Consider the following 10,176-nt stretch of genomic DNA (forward strand, 5'->3'; position numbering starts at 1 on the left):
TACCTACTGGATGGACTGTGCTGCTAGAGTGTGACACTACTACTACCTACTGGATGGACTGTGCTGCTAGAGTGTGATACACTACTACTACCTACTGGATGGACTGTGCTGCTAGAGTGTGACACACTACTACTACCTACTGGATGGACTGTGCTGCTAGAGTGTGACACACTACTACTACCTACTGGATGGACTGTGCTGCTTGATGTGACACACTACTACTACCTACTGGATGGACTGTGCTGCTAGAGTGTGACACACTACTACTACCTACTGGATGGACTGTGCTGCTAGAGTGTGACACACTACTACTACCTACTGGATGGACTGTGCTGCTAGATTGTGACACACTACTACTACCTACTGGATGGACTGTGCTGCTAGAGTGATACACTACTACTACCTACTGGATGGACTGTGCTGCTAGAGTGATACACTACTACTACCTACTGGATGGACTGTGCTGCTAGAGTGATACACTACTACTACCTACTGGATGGACTGTGCTGCTAGAGTGAGACACTACTACTACCTACTGGATGGACTGTGCTGCTAGAGTGATACACTACTACTACCTACTGGATGGACTGTGCTGCTAGAGTGATACACTACTACTACCTACTGGATGGACTGTGCTGCTAGAGTGATACACTACTACTACCTACTGGATGGACTGTGCTGCTAGAGTGATACACTACTACTACCTACTGGATGGACTGTGCTGCTAGAGTGATACACTACTACTACCTACTGGATGGACTGTGCTGCTAGAGTGATACACTACTACTACCTACTGGATGGACTGTGCTGCTAGAGTGTGACACTACTACTACCTACTGGATGGACTGTGCTGCTAGAGTGATACACTACTACTACCTACTGGATGGACTGTGCTGCTAGAGTGATACACTACTACTACCTACTGGATGGACTGTGCTGCTAGAGTGATACACTACTACTACCTACTGGATGGACTGTGCTGCTAGAGTGATACACTACTACTACCTACTGGATGGACTGTGCTGCTAGAGTGACACTACTACTACCTACTGGATGGACTGTGCTGCTAGAGTGATACACTACTACTACCTACTGGATGGACTGTGCTGCTAGAGTGATACACTACTACTACCTACTGGATGGACTGTGCTGCTAGAGTGATACACTACTACTACCTACTGGATGGACTGTGCTGCTAGAGTGTGACACAACTACTACCTACTGGATGGACTGTGCTGCTAGAGTGATACACTACTACTACCTACTGGATGGACTGTGCTGCTAGAGTGATACACTACTACTACCTACTGGATGGACTGTGCTGCTAGAGTGATACACTACTACTACCTACTGGATGGACTGTGCTGCTAGAGTGATACACTACTACTACCTACTGGATGGACTGTGCTGCTAGAGTGATACACTACTACTACCTACTGGATGGACTGTGCTGCTAGAGTGATGACACTACTACTACCTACTGGATGGACTGTGCTGCTAGAGTGTGACACTACTACTACCTACTGGATGGACTGTGCTGCTAGAGTGATACACTACTACTACCTACTGGATGGACTGTGCTGCTAGAGTGATACACTACTACTACCTACTGGATGGACTGTGCTGCTAGAGTGTGACACTACTACTACCTACTGGATGGACTGTGCTGCTAGAGTGATACACTACTACTACCTACTGGATGGACTGTGCTGCTAGAGTGATACACTACTACTACCTACTGGATGGACTGTGCTGCTAGAGGTGAGACACTACTACTACCTACTGGATGGACTGTGCTGCTAGAGTGATACACTACTACTACCTACTGGATGGACTGTGCTGCTAGAGTGTGATACACTACTACTACCTACTGGATGGACTGTGCTGCTAGAGTGATACACTACTACTACTACCTACTGGATGGACTGTGCTGCTAGAGTGATACACTACTACTACCTACTGGATGGACTGTGCTGCTAGAGTGATACACTACTACTACCTACTGGATGGACTGTGCTGCTAGAGTGATACTACTACTACTACCTACTGGATGGACTGTGCTGCTAGAGTGATACACTACTACTACCTACTGGATGGACTGTGCTGCTAGAGTGATACACTACTACTACCTACTGGATGGACTGTGCTGCTAGAGTGTGACACTACTACTACCTACTGGATGGACTGTGCTGCTAGAGTGTGACACTACTACTACTACCTACTGGATGGACTGTGCTGCTAGATGTGATACACTACTACTACCTACTGGATGGACTGTGCTGCTAGAGTGTGACACTACTACTACCTACTGGATGGACTGTGCTGCTAGATGTGATACACTACTACTACCTACTGGATGGACTGTGCTGCTAGAGTGTGACACTACTACTACTACCTACTGGATGGACTGTGCTGCTAGAGTGTGACACTACTACTACCTACTGGATGGACTGTGCTGCTAGAGTGATACACTACTACTACCTACTGGATGGACTGTGCTGCTAGAGTGTGACACTACTACTACCTACTGGATGGACTGTGCTGCTAGAGTGATACACTACTACTACCTACTGGATGGACTGTGCTGCTAGAGTGTGACACACTACTACTACCTACTGGATGGACTGTGCTGCTAGAGTGAGACACTACTACTACCTACTGGATGGACTGTGCTGCTAGAGTGATACACTACTACTACCTACTGGATGGACTGTGCTGCTAGAGTGATACACTACTACTACCTACTGGATGGACTGTGCTGCTAGAGTGATACACTACTACTACCTACTGGATGGACTGTGCTGCTAGAGTGTGACACACTACTACTACCTACTGGATGGACTGTGCTGCTAGAGTGATACACTACTACTACCTACTGGATGGACTGTGCTGCTAGAGTGATACACTACTACTACCTACTGGATGGACTGTGCTGCTAGAGTGTGACACACTACTACTACCTACTGGATGGACTGTGCTGCTAGAGTGATACACTACTACTACCTACTGGATGGACGGTGCTGCTAGAGTGATACACTACTACTACTACCTACTGGATGGACTGTGCTGCTAGAGTGATACACTACTACTACCTACTGGATGGACTGTGCTGCTAGAGTGATACACTACTACTACCTACTGGATGGACTGTGCTGCTAGAGTGATACACTACTACTACCTACTGGATGGACTGTGCTGCTAGAGTGATACACTACTACTACCTACTGGATGGACTGTGCTGCTAGAGTGTGACACTACTACTACCTACTGGATGGACTGTGCTGCTAGAGTGATACACTACTACTACCTACTGGATGGACTGTGCTGCTAGAGTGATACACTACTACTACCTACTGGATGGACTGTGCTGCTAGAGTGTGACACTACTACTACCTACTGGATGGACTGTGCTGCTAGAGTGAACACTACTACTACTACCTACTGGATGGACTGTGCTGCTAGAGTGATACACTACTACTACCTACTGGATGGACTGTGCTGCTAGAGTGATACACTACTACTACTACCTACTGGATGGACGGTGCTGCTAGAGTGATACACTACTACTACTACCTACTGGATGGACTGTGCTGCTAGAGTGATACACTACTACTACCTACTGGATGGACTGTGCTGCTAGAGTGTGACACTACTACTACCTACTGGATGGACTGTGCTGCTAGAGGTGATACACTACTACTACTACCTACTGGATGGACTGTGCTGCTAGAGTGATACACTACTACTACCTACTGGATGGACTGTGCTGCTAGAGTGTGACACTACTACTACCTACTGGATGGACTGTGCTGCTAGAGTGAGACACTACTACTACCTACTGGATGGACTGTGCTGCTAGAGTGTGACACACTACTACTACCTACTGGATGGACTGTGCTGCTAGAGTGTGACACTACTACTACCTACTGGATGGACTGTGCTGCTAGAGTGTGACACACTACTACTACCTACTGGATGGACTGTGCTGCTAGAGTGAGACACTACTACTACCTACTGGATGGACGGTGCTGCTAGAGTGATACACTACTACTACCTACTGGATGGACTGTGCTGCTAGAGTGTGACACTCACTACTACCTACTGGATGGACTGTGCTGCTAGAGTGATACACTACTACTACCTACTGGATGGACTGTGCTGCTAGAGTGATACACTACTACTACCTACTGGATGGACTGTGCTGCTAGAGTGATACACTACTACTACCTACTGGATGGACTGTGCTGCTAGAGTGATACACTACTACTACCTACTGGATGGACTGTGCTGCTAGAGTGATACACTACTACTACCTACTGGATGGACTGTGCTGCTAGAGTGATACACTACTACTACCTACTGGATGGACTGTGCTGCTAGAGTGATACACTACTACTACCTACTGGATGGACTGTGCTGCTAGAGTGATACACTACTACTACCTACTGGATGGACTGTGCTGCTAGAGTGTGATACACTACTACTACCTACTGGATGGACTGTGCTGCTAGAGTGATACACTACTACTACCTACTGGATGGACTGTGCTGCTAGAGTGTGACACTACTACTACCTACTGGATGGACTGTGCTGCTAGAGTGATACACTACTACTACCTACTGGATGGACTGTGCTGCTAGAGTGTGACACTACTACTACCTACTGGATGGACTGTGCTGCTAGAGTGATGACACTACTACTACCTACTGGATGGACTGTGCTGCTAGAGTGATACACACTACTACTACCTACTGGATGGACTGTGCTGCTAGAGTGATGACACTACTACTACCTACTGGATGGACTGTGCTGCTAGAGTGTGACACTACTACTACCTACTGGATGGACTGTGCTGCTAGAGTGTGACACTACTACTACCTACTGGATGGACTGTGCTGCTAGAGTGTGACACTACTACTACCTACTGGATGGACTGTGCTGCTAGAGTGATACACTACTACTACCTACTGGATGGACTGTGCTGCTAGAGTGATACACTACTACTACCTACTGGATGGACTGTGCTGCTAGAGTGTGACACTACTACTACCTACTGGATGGACTGTGCTGCTAGAGTGTGACACTACTACTACCTACTGGATGGACTGTGCTGCTAGAGTGATACACTACTACTACCTACTGGATGGACTGTGCTGCTAGAGTGATACACTACTACTACCTACTGGATGGACTGTGCTGCTAGAGTGTGACACTACTACTACTACACTACTGGATGGACTGTGCTGCTAGAGTGTGACACTACTACTACCTACTGGATGGACTGTGCTGCTAGAGTGTTACACTACTACTACTACCTACTGGATGGACTGTGCTGCTAGAGTGATACCACTACTACTACCTACTGGATGGACTGTGCTGCTAGAGTGATACACTACTACTACCTACTGGATGGACTGTGCTGCTAGAGTGATGACACTACTACTACCTACTGGATGGACTGTGCTGCTAGAGTGATACACTACTACTACCTACTGGATGGACTGTGCTGCTAGAGTGTGACACACTACTACTACCTACTGGATGGACTGTGCTGCTAGAGTGTGACACTACTACTACCTACTGGATGGACTGTGCTGCTAGAGTGATACACTACTACTACCTACTGGATGGACAGTGCTGCTAGAGTGAGACACTACTACTACACAGCTACTGGATGGACTGTGCTGCTAGAGTGTGACACTAGTACTACCTACTGGATGGACTGTGCTGCTAGAGTGATACACTACTACTACCTACTGGATGGACTGTGCTGCTAGAGTGTGACACTACTACTACCTACTGGATGGACTGTGCTGCTAGAGTGATACACTACTACTACCACCTACTGGATGGACTATGCTGCTAGAGTGTGACACTACTACTACTACCTACTGGATGGACTGTGCTGCTATAGTGATACACTACTACTACCTACTGGATGGACTGTGCTGCTAGAGTGTGACACTACTACTACCTACTGGATGGACTGTGCTGCTAGAGTGATACACTACTACTACCTACTGGATGGACTGTGCTGCTAGAGTGATACACTACTACTACCACCTACTGGATGGACTGTGCTGCTAGAGTGTGACACTACTACTACTACCTACAGGATGGACTGTGCTGCTGGAGTGTGACACACTACTGCTACCTACAGGATGGACTGTGCTGCTAGAGTGTGACACACTACTACTACCTACTGGATGGACTGTGCTGCTAGAGTGATACACTACTACTACCTACTGGATGGACTGTGCTGCTAGAGTGTGACACACTACTACTTCCTACTGGATGGACTGTGCTGCTAGAGTGATACACTACTACTACCTACTGGATGGACTGTGCTGCTAGAGTGATACACTACTACTACCTACTGGATGGTCTGTGCTGCTAGAGTGTGACACTACTACTACTACCTACTGGATGGACTGTGCTGCTAGAGTGTAACACTACTACTACTACCTACTGGATGGACTGTGCTGCTAGAGTGATACACTACTACTACCTACTGGATGGACTGTGCTGCTAGAGTGTGACACTACTACTACCTACTGGATGGACTGTGCTGCTAGAGTGATACACTACTACTACCTACTGGATGGACTGTGCTGCTAGAGTGATACACTACTACTACCTACTGGATGGACTGTGCTGCTAGAGTATGACACTACTACTACCTACTGGATGGACTGTGCTGCTAGAGTGATACACTACTGCTACCTACTGGATGGACTGTGCTGCTAGAGTGATACACTACTACTACCTACTGGATGGACTGTGCTGCTAGAGTGATACGCTACTACTACCTACTGGATGGACTGTGTTGCTAGAGTGTGACACCACTACTACTACCTTCTGGATGGACTGTGCTGCTAGAGTGATACACTACTACTACCTACTGGATGGACTGTGCTGCTAGAGTGATACACTAGTACTACCTACTGGATGGACTGTGCTGCTAGAGTGTGACACTAACTACTACCTACTGGATGGACTGTGCTGATCACAAACTCTCGTCACAGAACCAACGGGTCTTCATTGGTTCAGACTGTAAACTGTTGCAGATGTGGTACCTCAATGGTAGAACTGGAAGTCTTTGCGGCGAGTTGATTGCAGGATAGAGGCTGGAGGAAAGGGTATAGGATGGGAGAGAGGGCACACTAGAGGGCATCTATAGAGACGGATAGAGGGCACACTTGCCATAAAGCCAGTTTAGCATGGGCAGCGCCACTGAAGGTTTTAACAATCTTTAAGTAGTCAAATGGGTGGGACTTCCTATGGGTTAAGGGAGATCACAGAATTCCATCCAGGGTAGCAGGAGGAATCAGCCAATGAATGATACTCCTCAGCAAACATCACCAACCTTGGCCTTATTCCTGTTTAGACTATACACACTGTCACAGTCTTGGAAATGAGCGGACCAAGGCGCAGCGGATGTTGAGTTCCACATATTTATTTCAAAGTGAAACTTTAAGCAAAAGCAAATAAATCAATAAACGAACAACGAAACGTGACTACGTGGTGCACATGCACAAACACAAAACAATCAATCAATATCCCACAAAACACAGGTGGGGAAATAGCTACCTAAATATGTTCCCCAATCAGAGGCAACAATAAACAGCTGCCTCTAATTGGGAACCATATTAGCACCAACATAGAAATAGACATACTAGAGAACCCCCTAGTCACGCCGTGCCTGAACTGGGCATCGACACAAAGGAAGACTCCGGCCATGGAGCTGGGTTGGATGCCGTGCCTGGGCACCGGCGCAAAGGAGGACTCTGGCCCTGGAGCTGGGTTGGACGCCGTGCCTGGACTGGGCACCGGCGCAGAGGAAGGCTCCCGCCCTGGAGCTGGACTGGACGCCGTGCCGTGTCTGGACTGAGCACCGGCGCAGAAGGCTCTGGCCATGGAGCAGGACTGGATGCCGTGCCTGGACATCAGCGCAGAGGAAGGCTCCGGCCTTGGAGCTGGACCGTGGACCGTTGCCGGAGGTTCCGGACCGTGGACCGTCGCCGGAGTTTCCGGACCGTGGACCATCACCAGAAGCTCCGGACCGTGAACCGTCGCCGGAAGCTCCGGACCGTGAACCGTCGCTGGAAGCTCCGGACCGTGAACCGTCGCCGGAAGCTCCGGACAGTGAACCGTCGCCGGAAGCTCCGGACAGTGAACCGTCGCCGGAAGCTCCGGACAGTGAACCGTCACCGGAAGCTCTGGACTGTGAATGCGCACTGGAGGCCTAGTGCGTGGAGCCGGTACAGGTGGCACCGGACTGCTGACGCGCACTTCAGGGCGAGTGCGGGGAATAGGCACAGGACGTACCGGACTGGGGAGGCGCACTGGAGGCCTGATGCGTGAAGCCGATACAGGTTGCACCGGACTGGTGACACGCACTTCAGGACGAGTGCGAGGAGCAGGCACAGGACGTACCGGACTGGGGACACGCACTTCAGGGCGAGTGTGAGGAGCCGGCACAGAACGTACCGGACTGGGGATGCACACTGGAGGCCTGATGCGTGGAGCCGGCACAGGTGGCACCGGACTGGTGACACGCACTTCAGGGCGAGTGCGAGGAGCAGGCACAGGACGTACCGGACTGGGGAGGCGCACTGGAGACCTGATGTGTGGGGCCGGCACAGGTTGCACCAGACTGGTGACCTGCTCTTCAGGGCAAGTGCGAGGAACAGGCACAGGACGTACCAAACTGGGGAGGCACACTGGAGGCCAGATGCGTAGAGCCGACTCAGGTTTCACCAGACTGCTAACCAGATCTTCTGGTTGAATGTTGAGCAGAACACACTTGCACAACATCTCTCTCATCACTCTCTCTCCCAACTTCTCCATTGCCTCCCTGACAGTCTCTGGCTCTTCCCGCGGCTCAGCCGCCAGCTTCATGTGCCCCCCCAAAAATATCTTGGGGTTTCTGTGGCCGTGGTCTGACGACACGCTCCTCCAGAGTTTACCATTTGGGATCTGGCACTCTCCTCGGCTCGACCGGCCACCCCTTGTGCCCCCCCCCCCATTCTTGGGGTTGTCCTTTGGCTTTCTGTGGCCGCGAACCCTGGCGTCGTCGCTGTCCTCCATTATTACCTTCCATCTACCGCCAAGGAAGGGTTTCGCATCCACCCATCACTTCTTCCCATGTCCAAAACTCCTTTACCTGGTGAACACCAAGGTGCAGCGGATGTTGAGTTCCACATATTTATTACAAAGTGAAACTTTAAGCTAAAGCAAATAAATCAATAAACGAACAACGAAACGTGACATGCACAAACACAAAACAATCAATCAATATCCCACAAAACACAGGTGGGGAAAAAGCTACCTAAATATGTTCCCCAATCAGAGGCAACGATACACAGCTGCCTCTAATTGGGAACCATATTAGCACCAACATAGAAATAGTCATCCTAGATCACCCCCTAGTCACGCCCTGACCTACTACACCATAGAGAACCATCTATGGTCAGGGCGTGACACACTGCAGTTTAGTAGGTGGTATGCACCTTTTCAGTTTGTCTACGCACCACCGATACGCTTGTAGAAGAAGAAATTGACCACTTTAAAATGGAGATAGCCCTCAATGGCGCTATCCATGCTGTCACAGATGGTAAAACAGCAAATGGGAGTGGGCCCTCTTTGCAACTCAAGGGGTGCACCATGAAATATTTTTTTAAGTCCCAAGGCAGGAAATCAGAGCAGCACTTGATAATGTTGTGCGTGTTTGAGTTTCACAACATTGCAGTCAGTCTGCCAGAATCACTGATCTAAATAGCATCCTAAATAATTATTATTTTGTGCTTTGCCTTGGTCAAACGGATTCCCTGAAACACAGTTTTTCCCGCTGGTTTTATCGTCTTGTGACTGCAGACTTGTAGACTGACATGATAGAGTACAGGCCATACAGTTACCCACACATAGAGTCAGAAAGGGTTAGAACAGGTGTAGTCAACTCTTACACTACGAGGTCCGGAGCCTGCTGCTTTTCGGTTCTACCTGATAATTCATTGCACAAACCTGGTGTCCCAGGTCTAAATCAGTCCCTGATTAGAGTCGAACAATGAAAAGAATGCAGTGGAACTGGCTTCGAGGTCCAGAGTTGAATTTGACAGGATTAGAACATTTCAAATGGCCCTTATAGTACGCTCCCCTCGCAAACAATGTTGATCT

The sequence above is a fragment of the Salmo salar genome, chromosome ssa03 (genome assembly GCF_905237065.1).
Source record: "Salmo salar chromosome ssa03, Ssal_v3.1, whole genome shotgun sequence".
NCBI classification, from domain to species: Eukaryota; Metazoa; Chordata; class Actinopteri; order Salmoniformes; family Salmonidae; genus Salmo; species Salmo salar.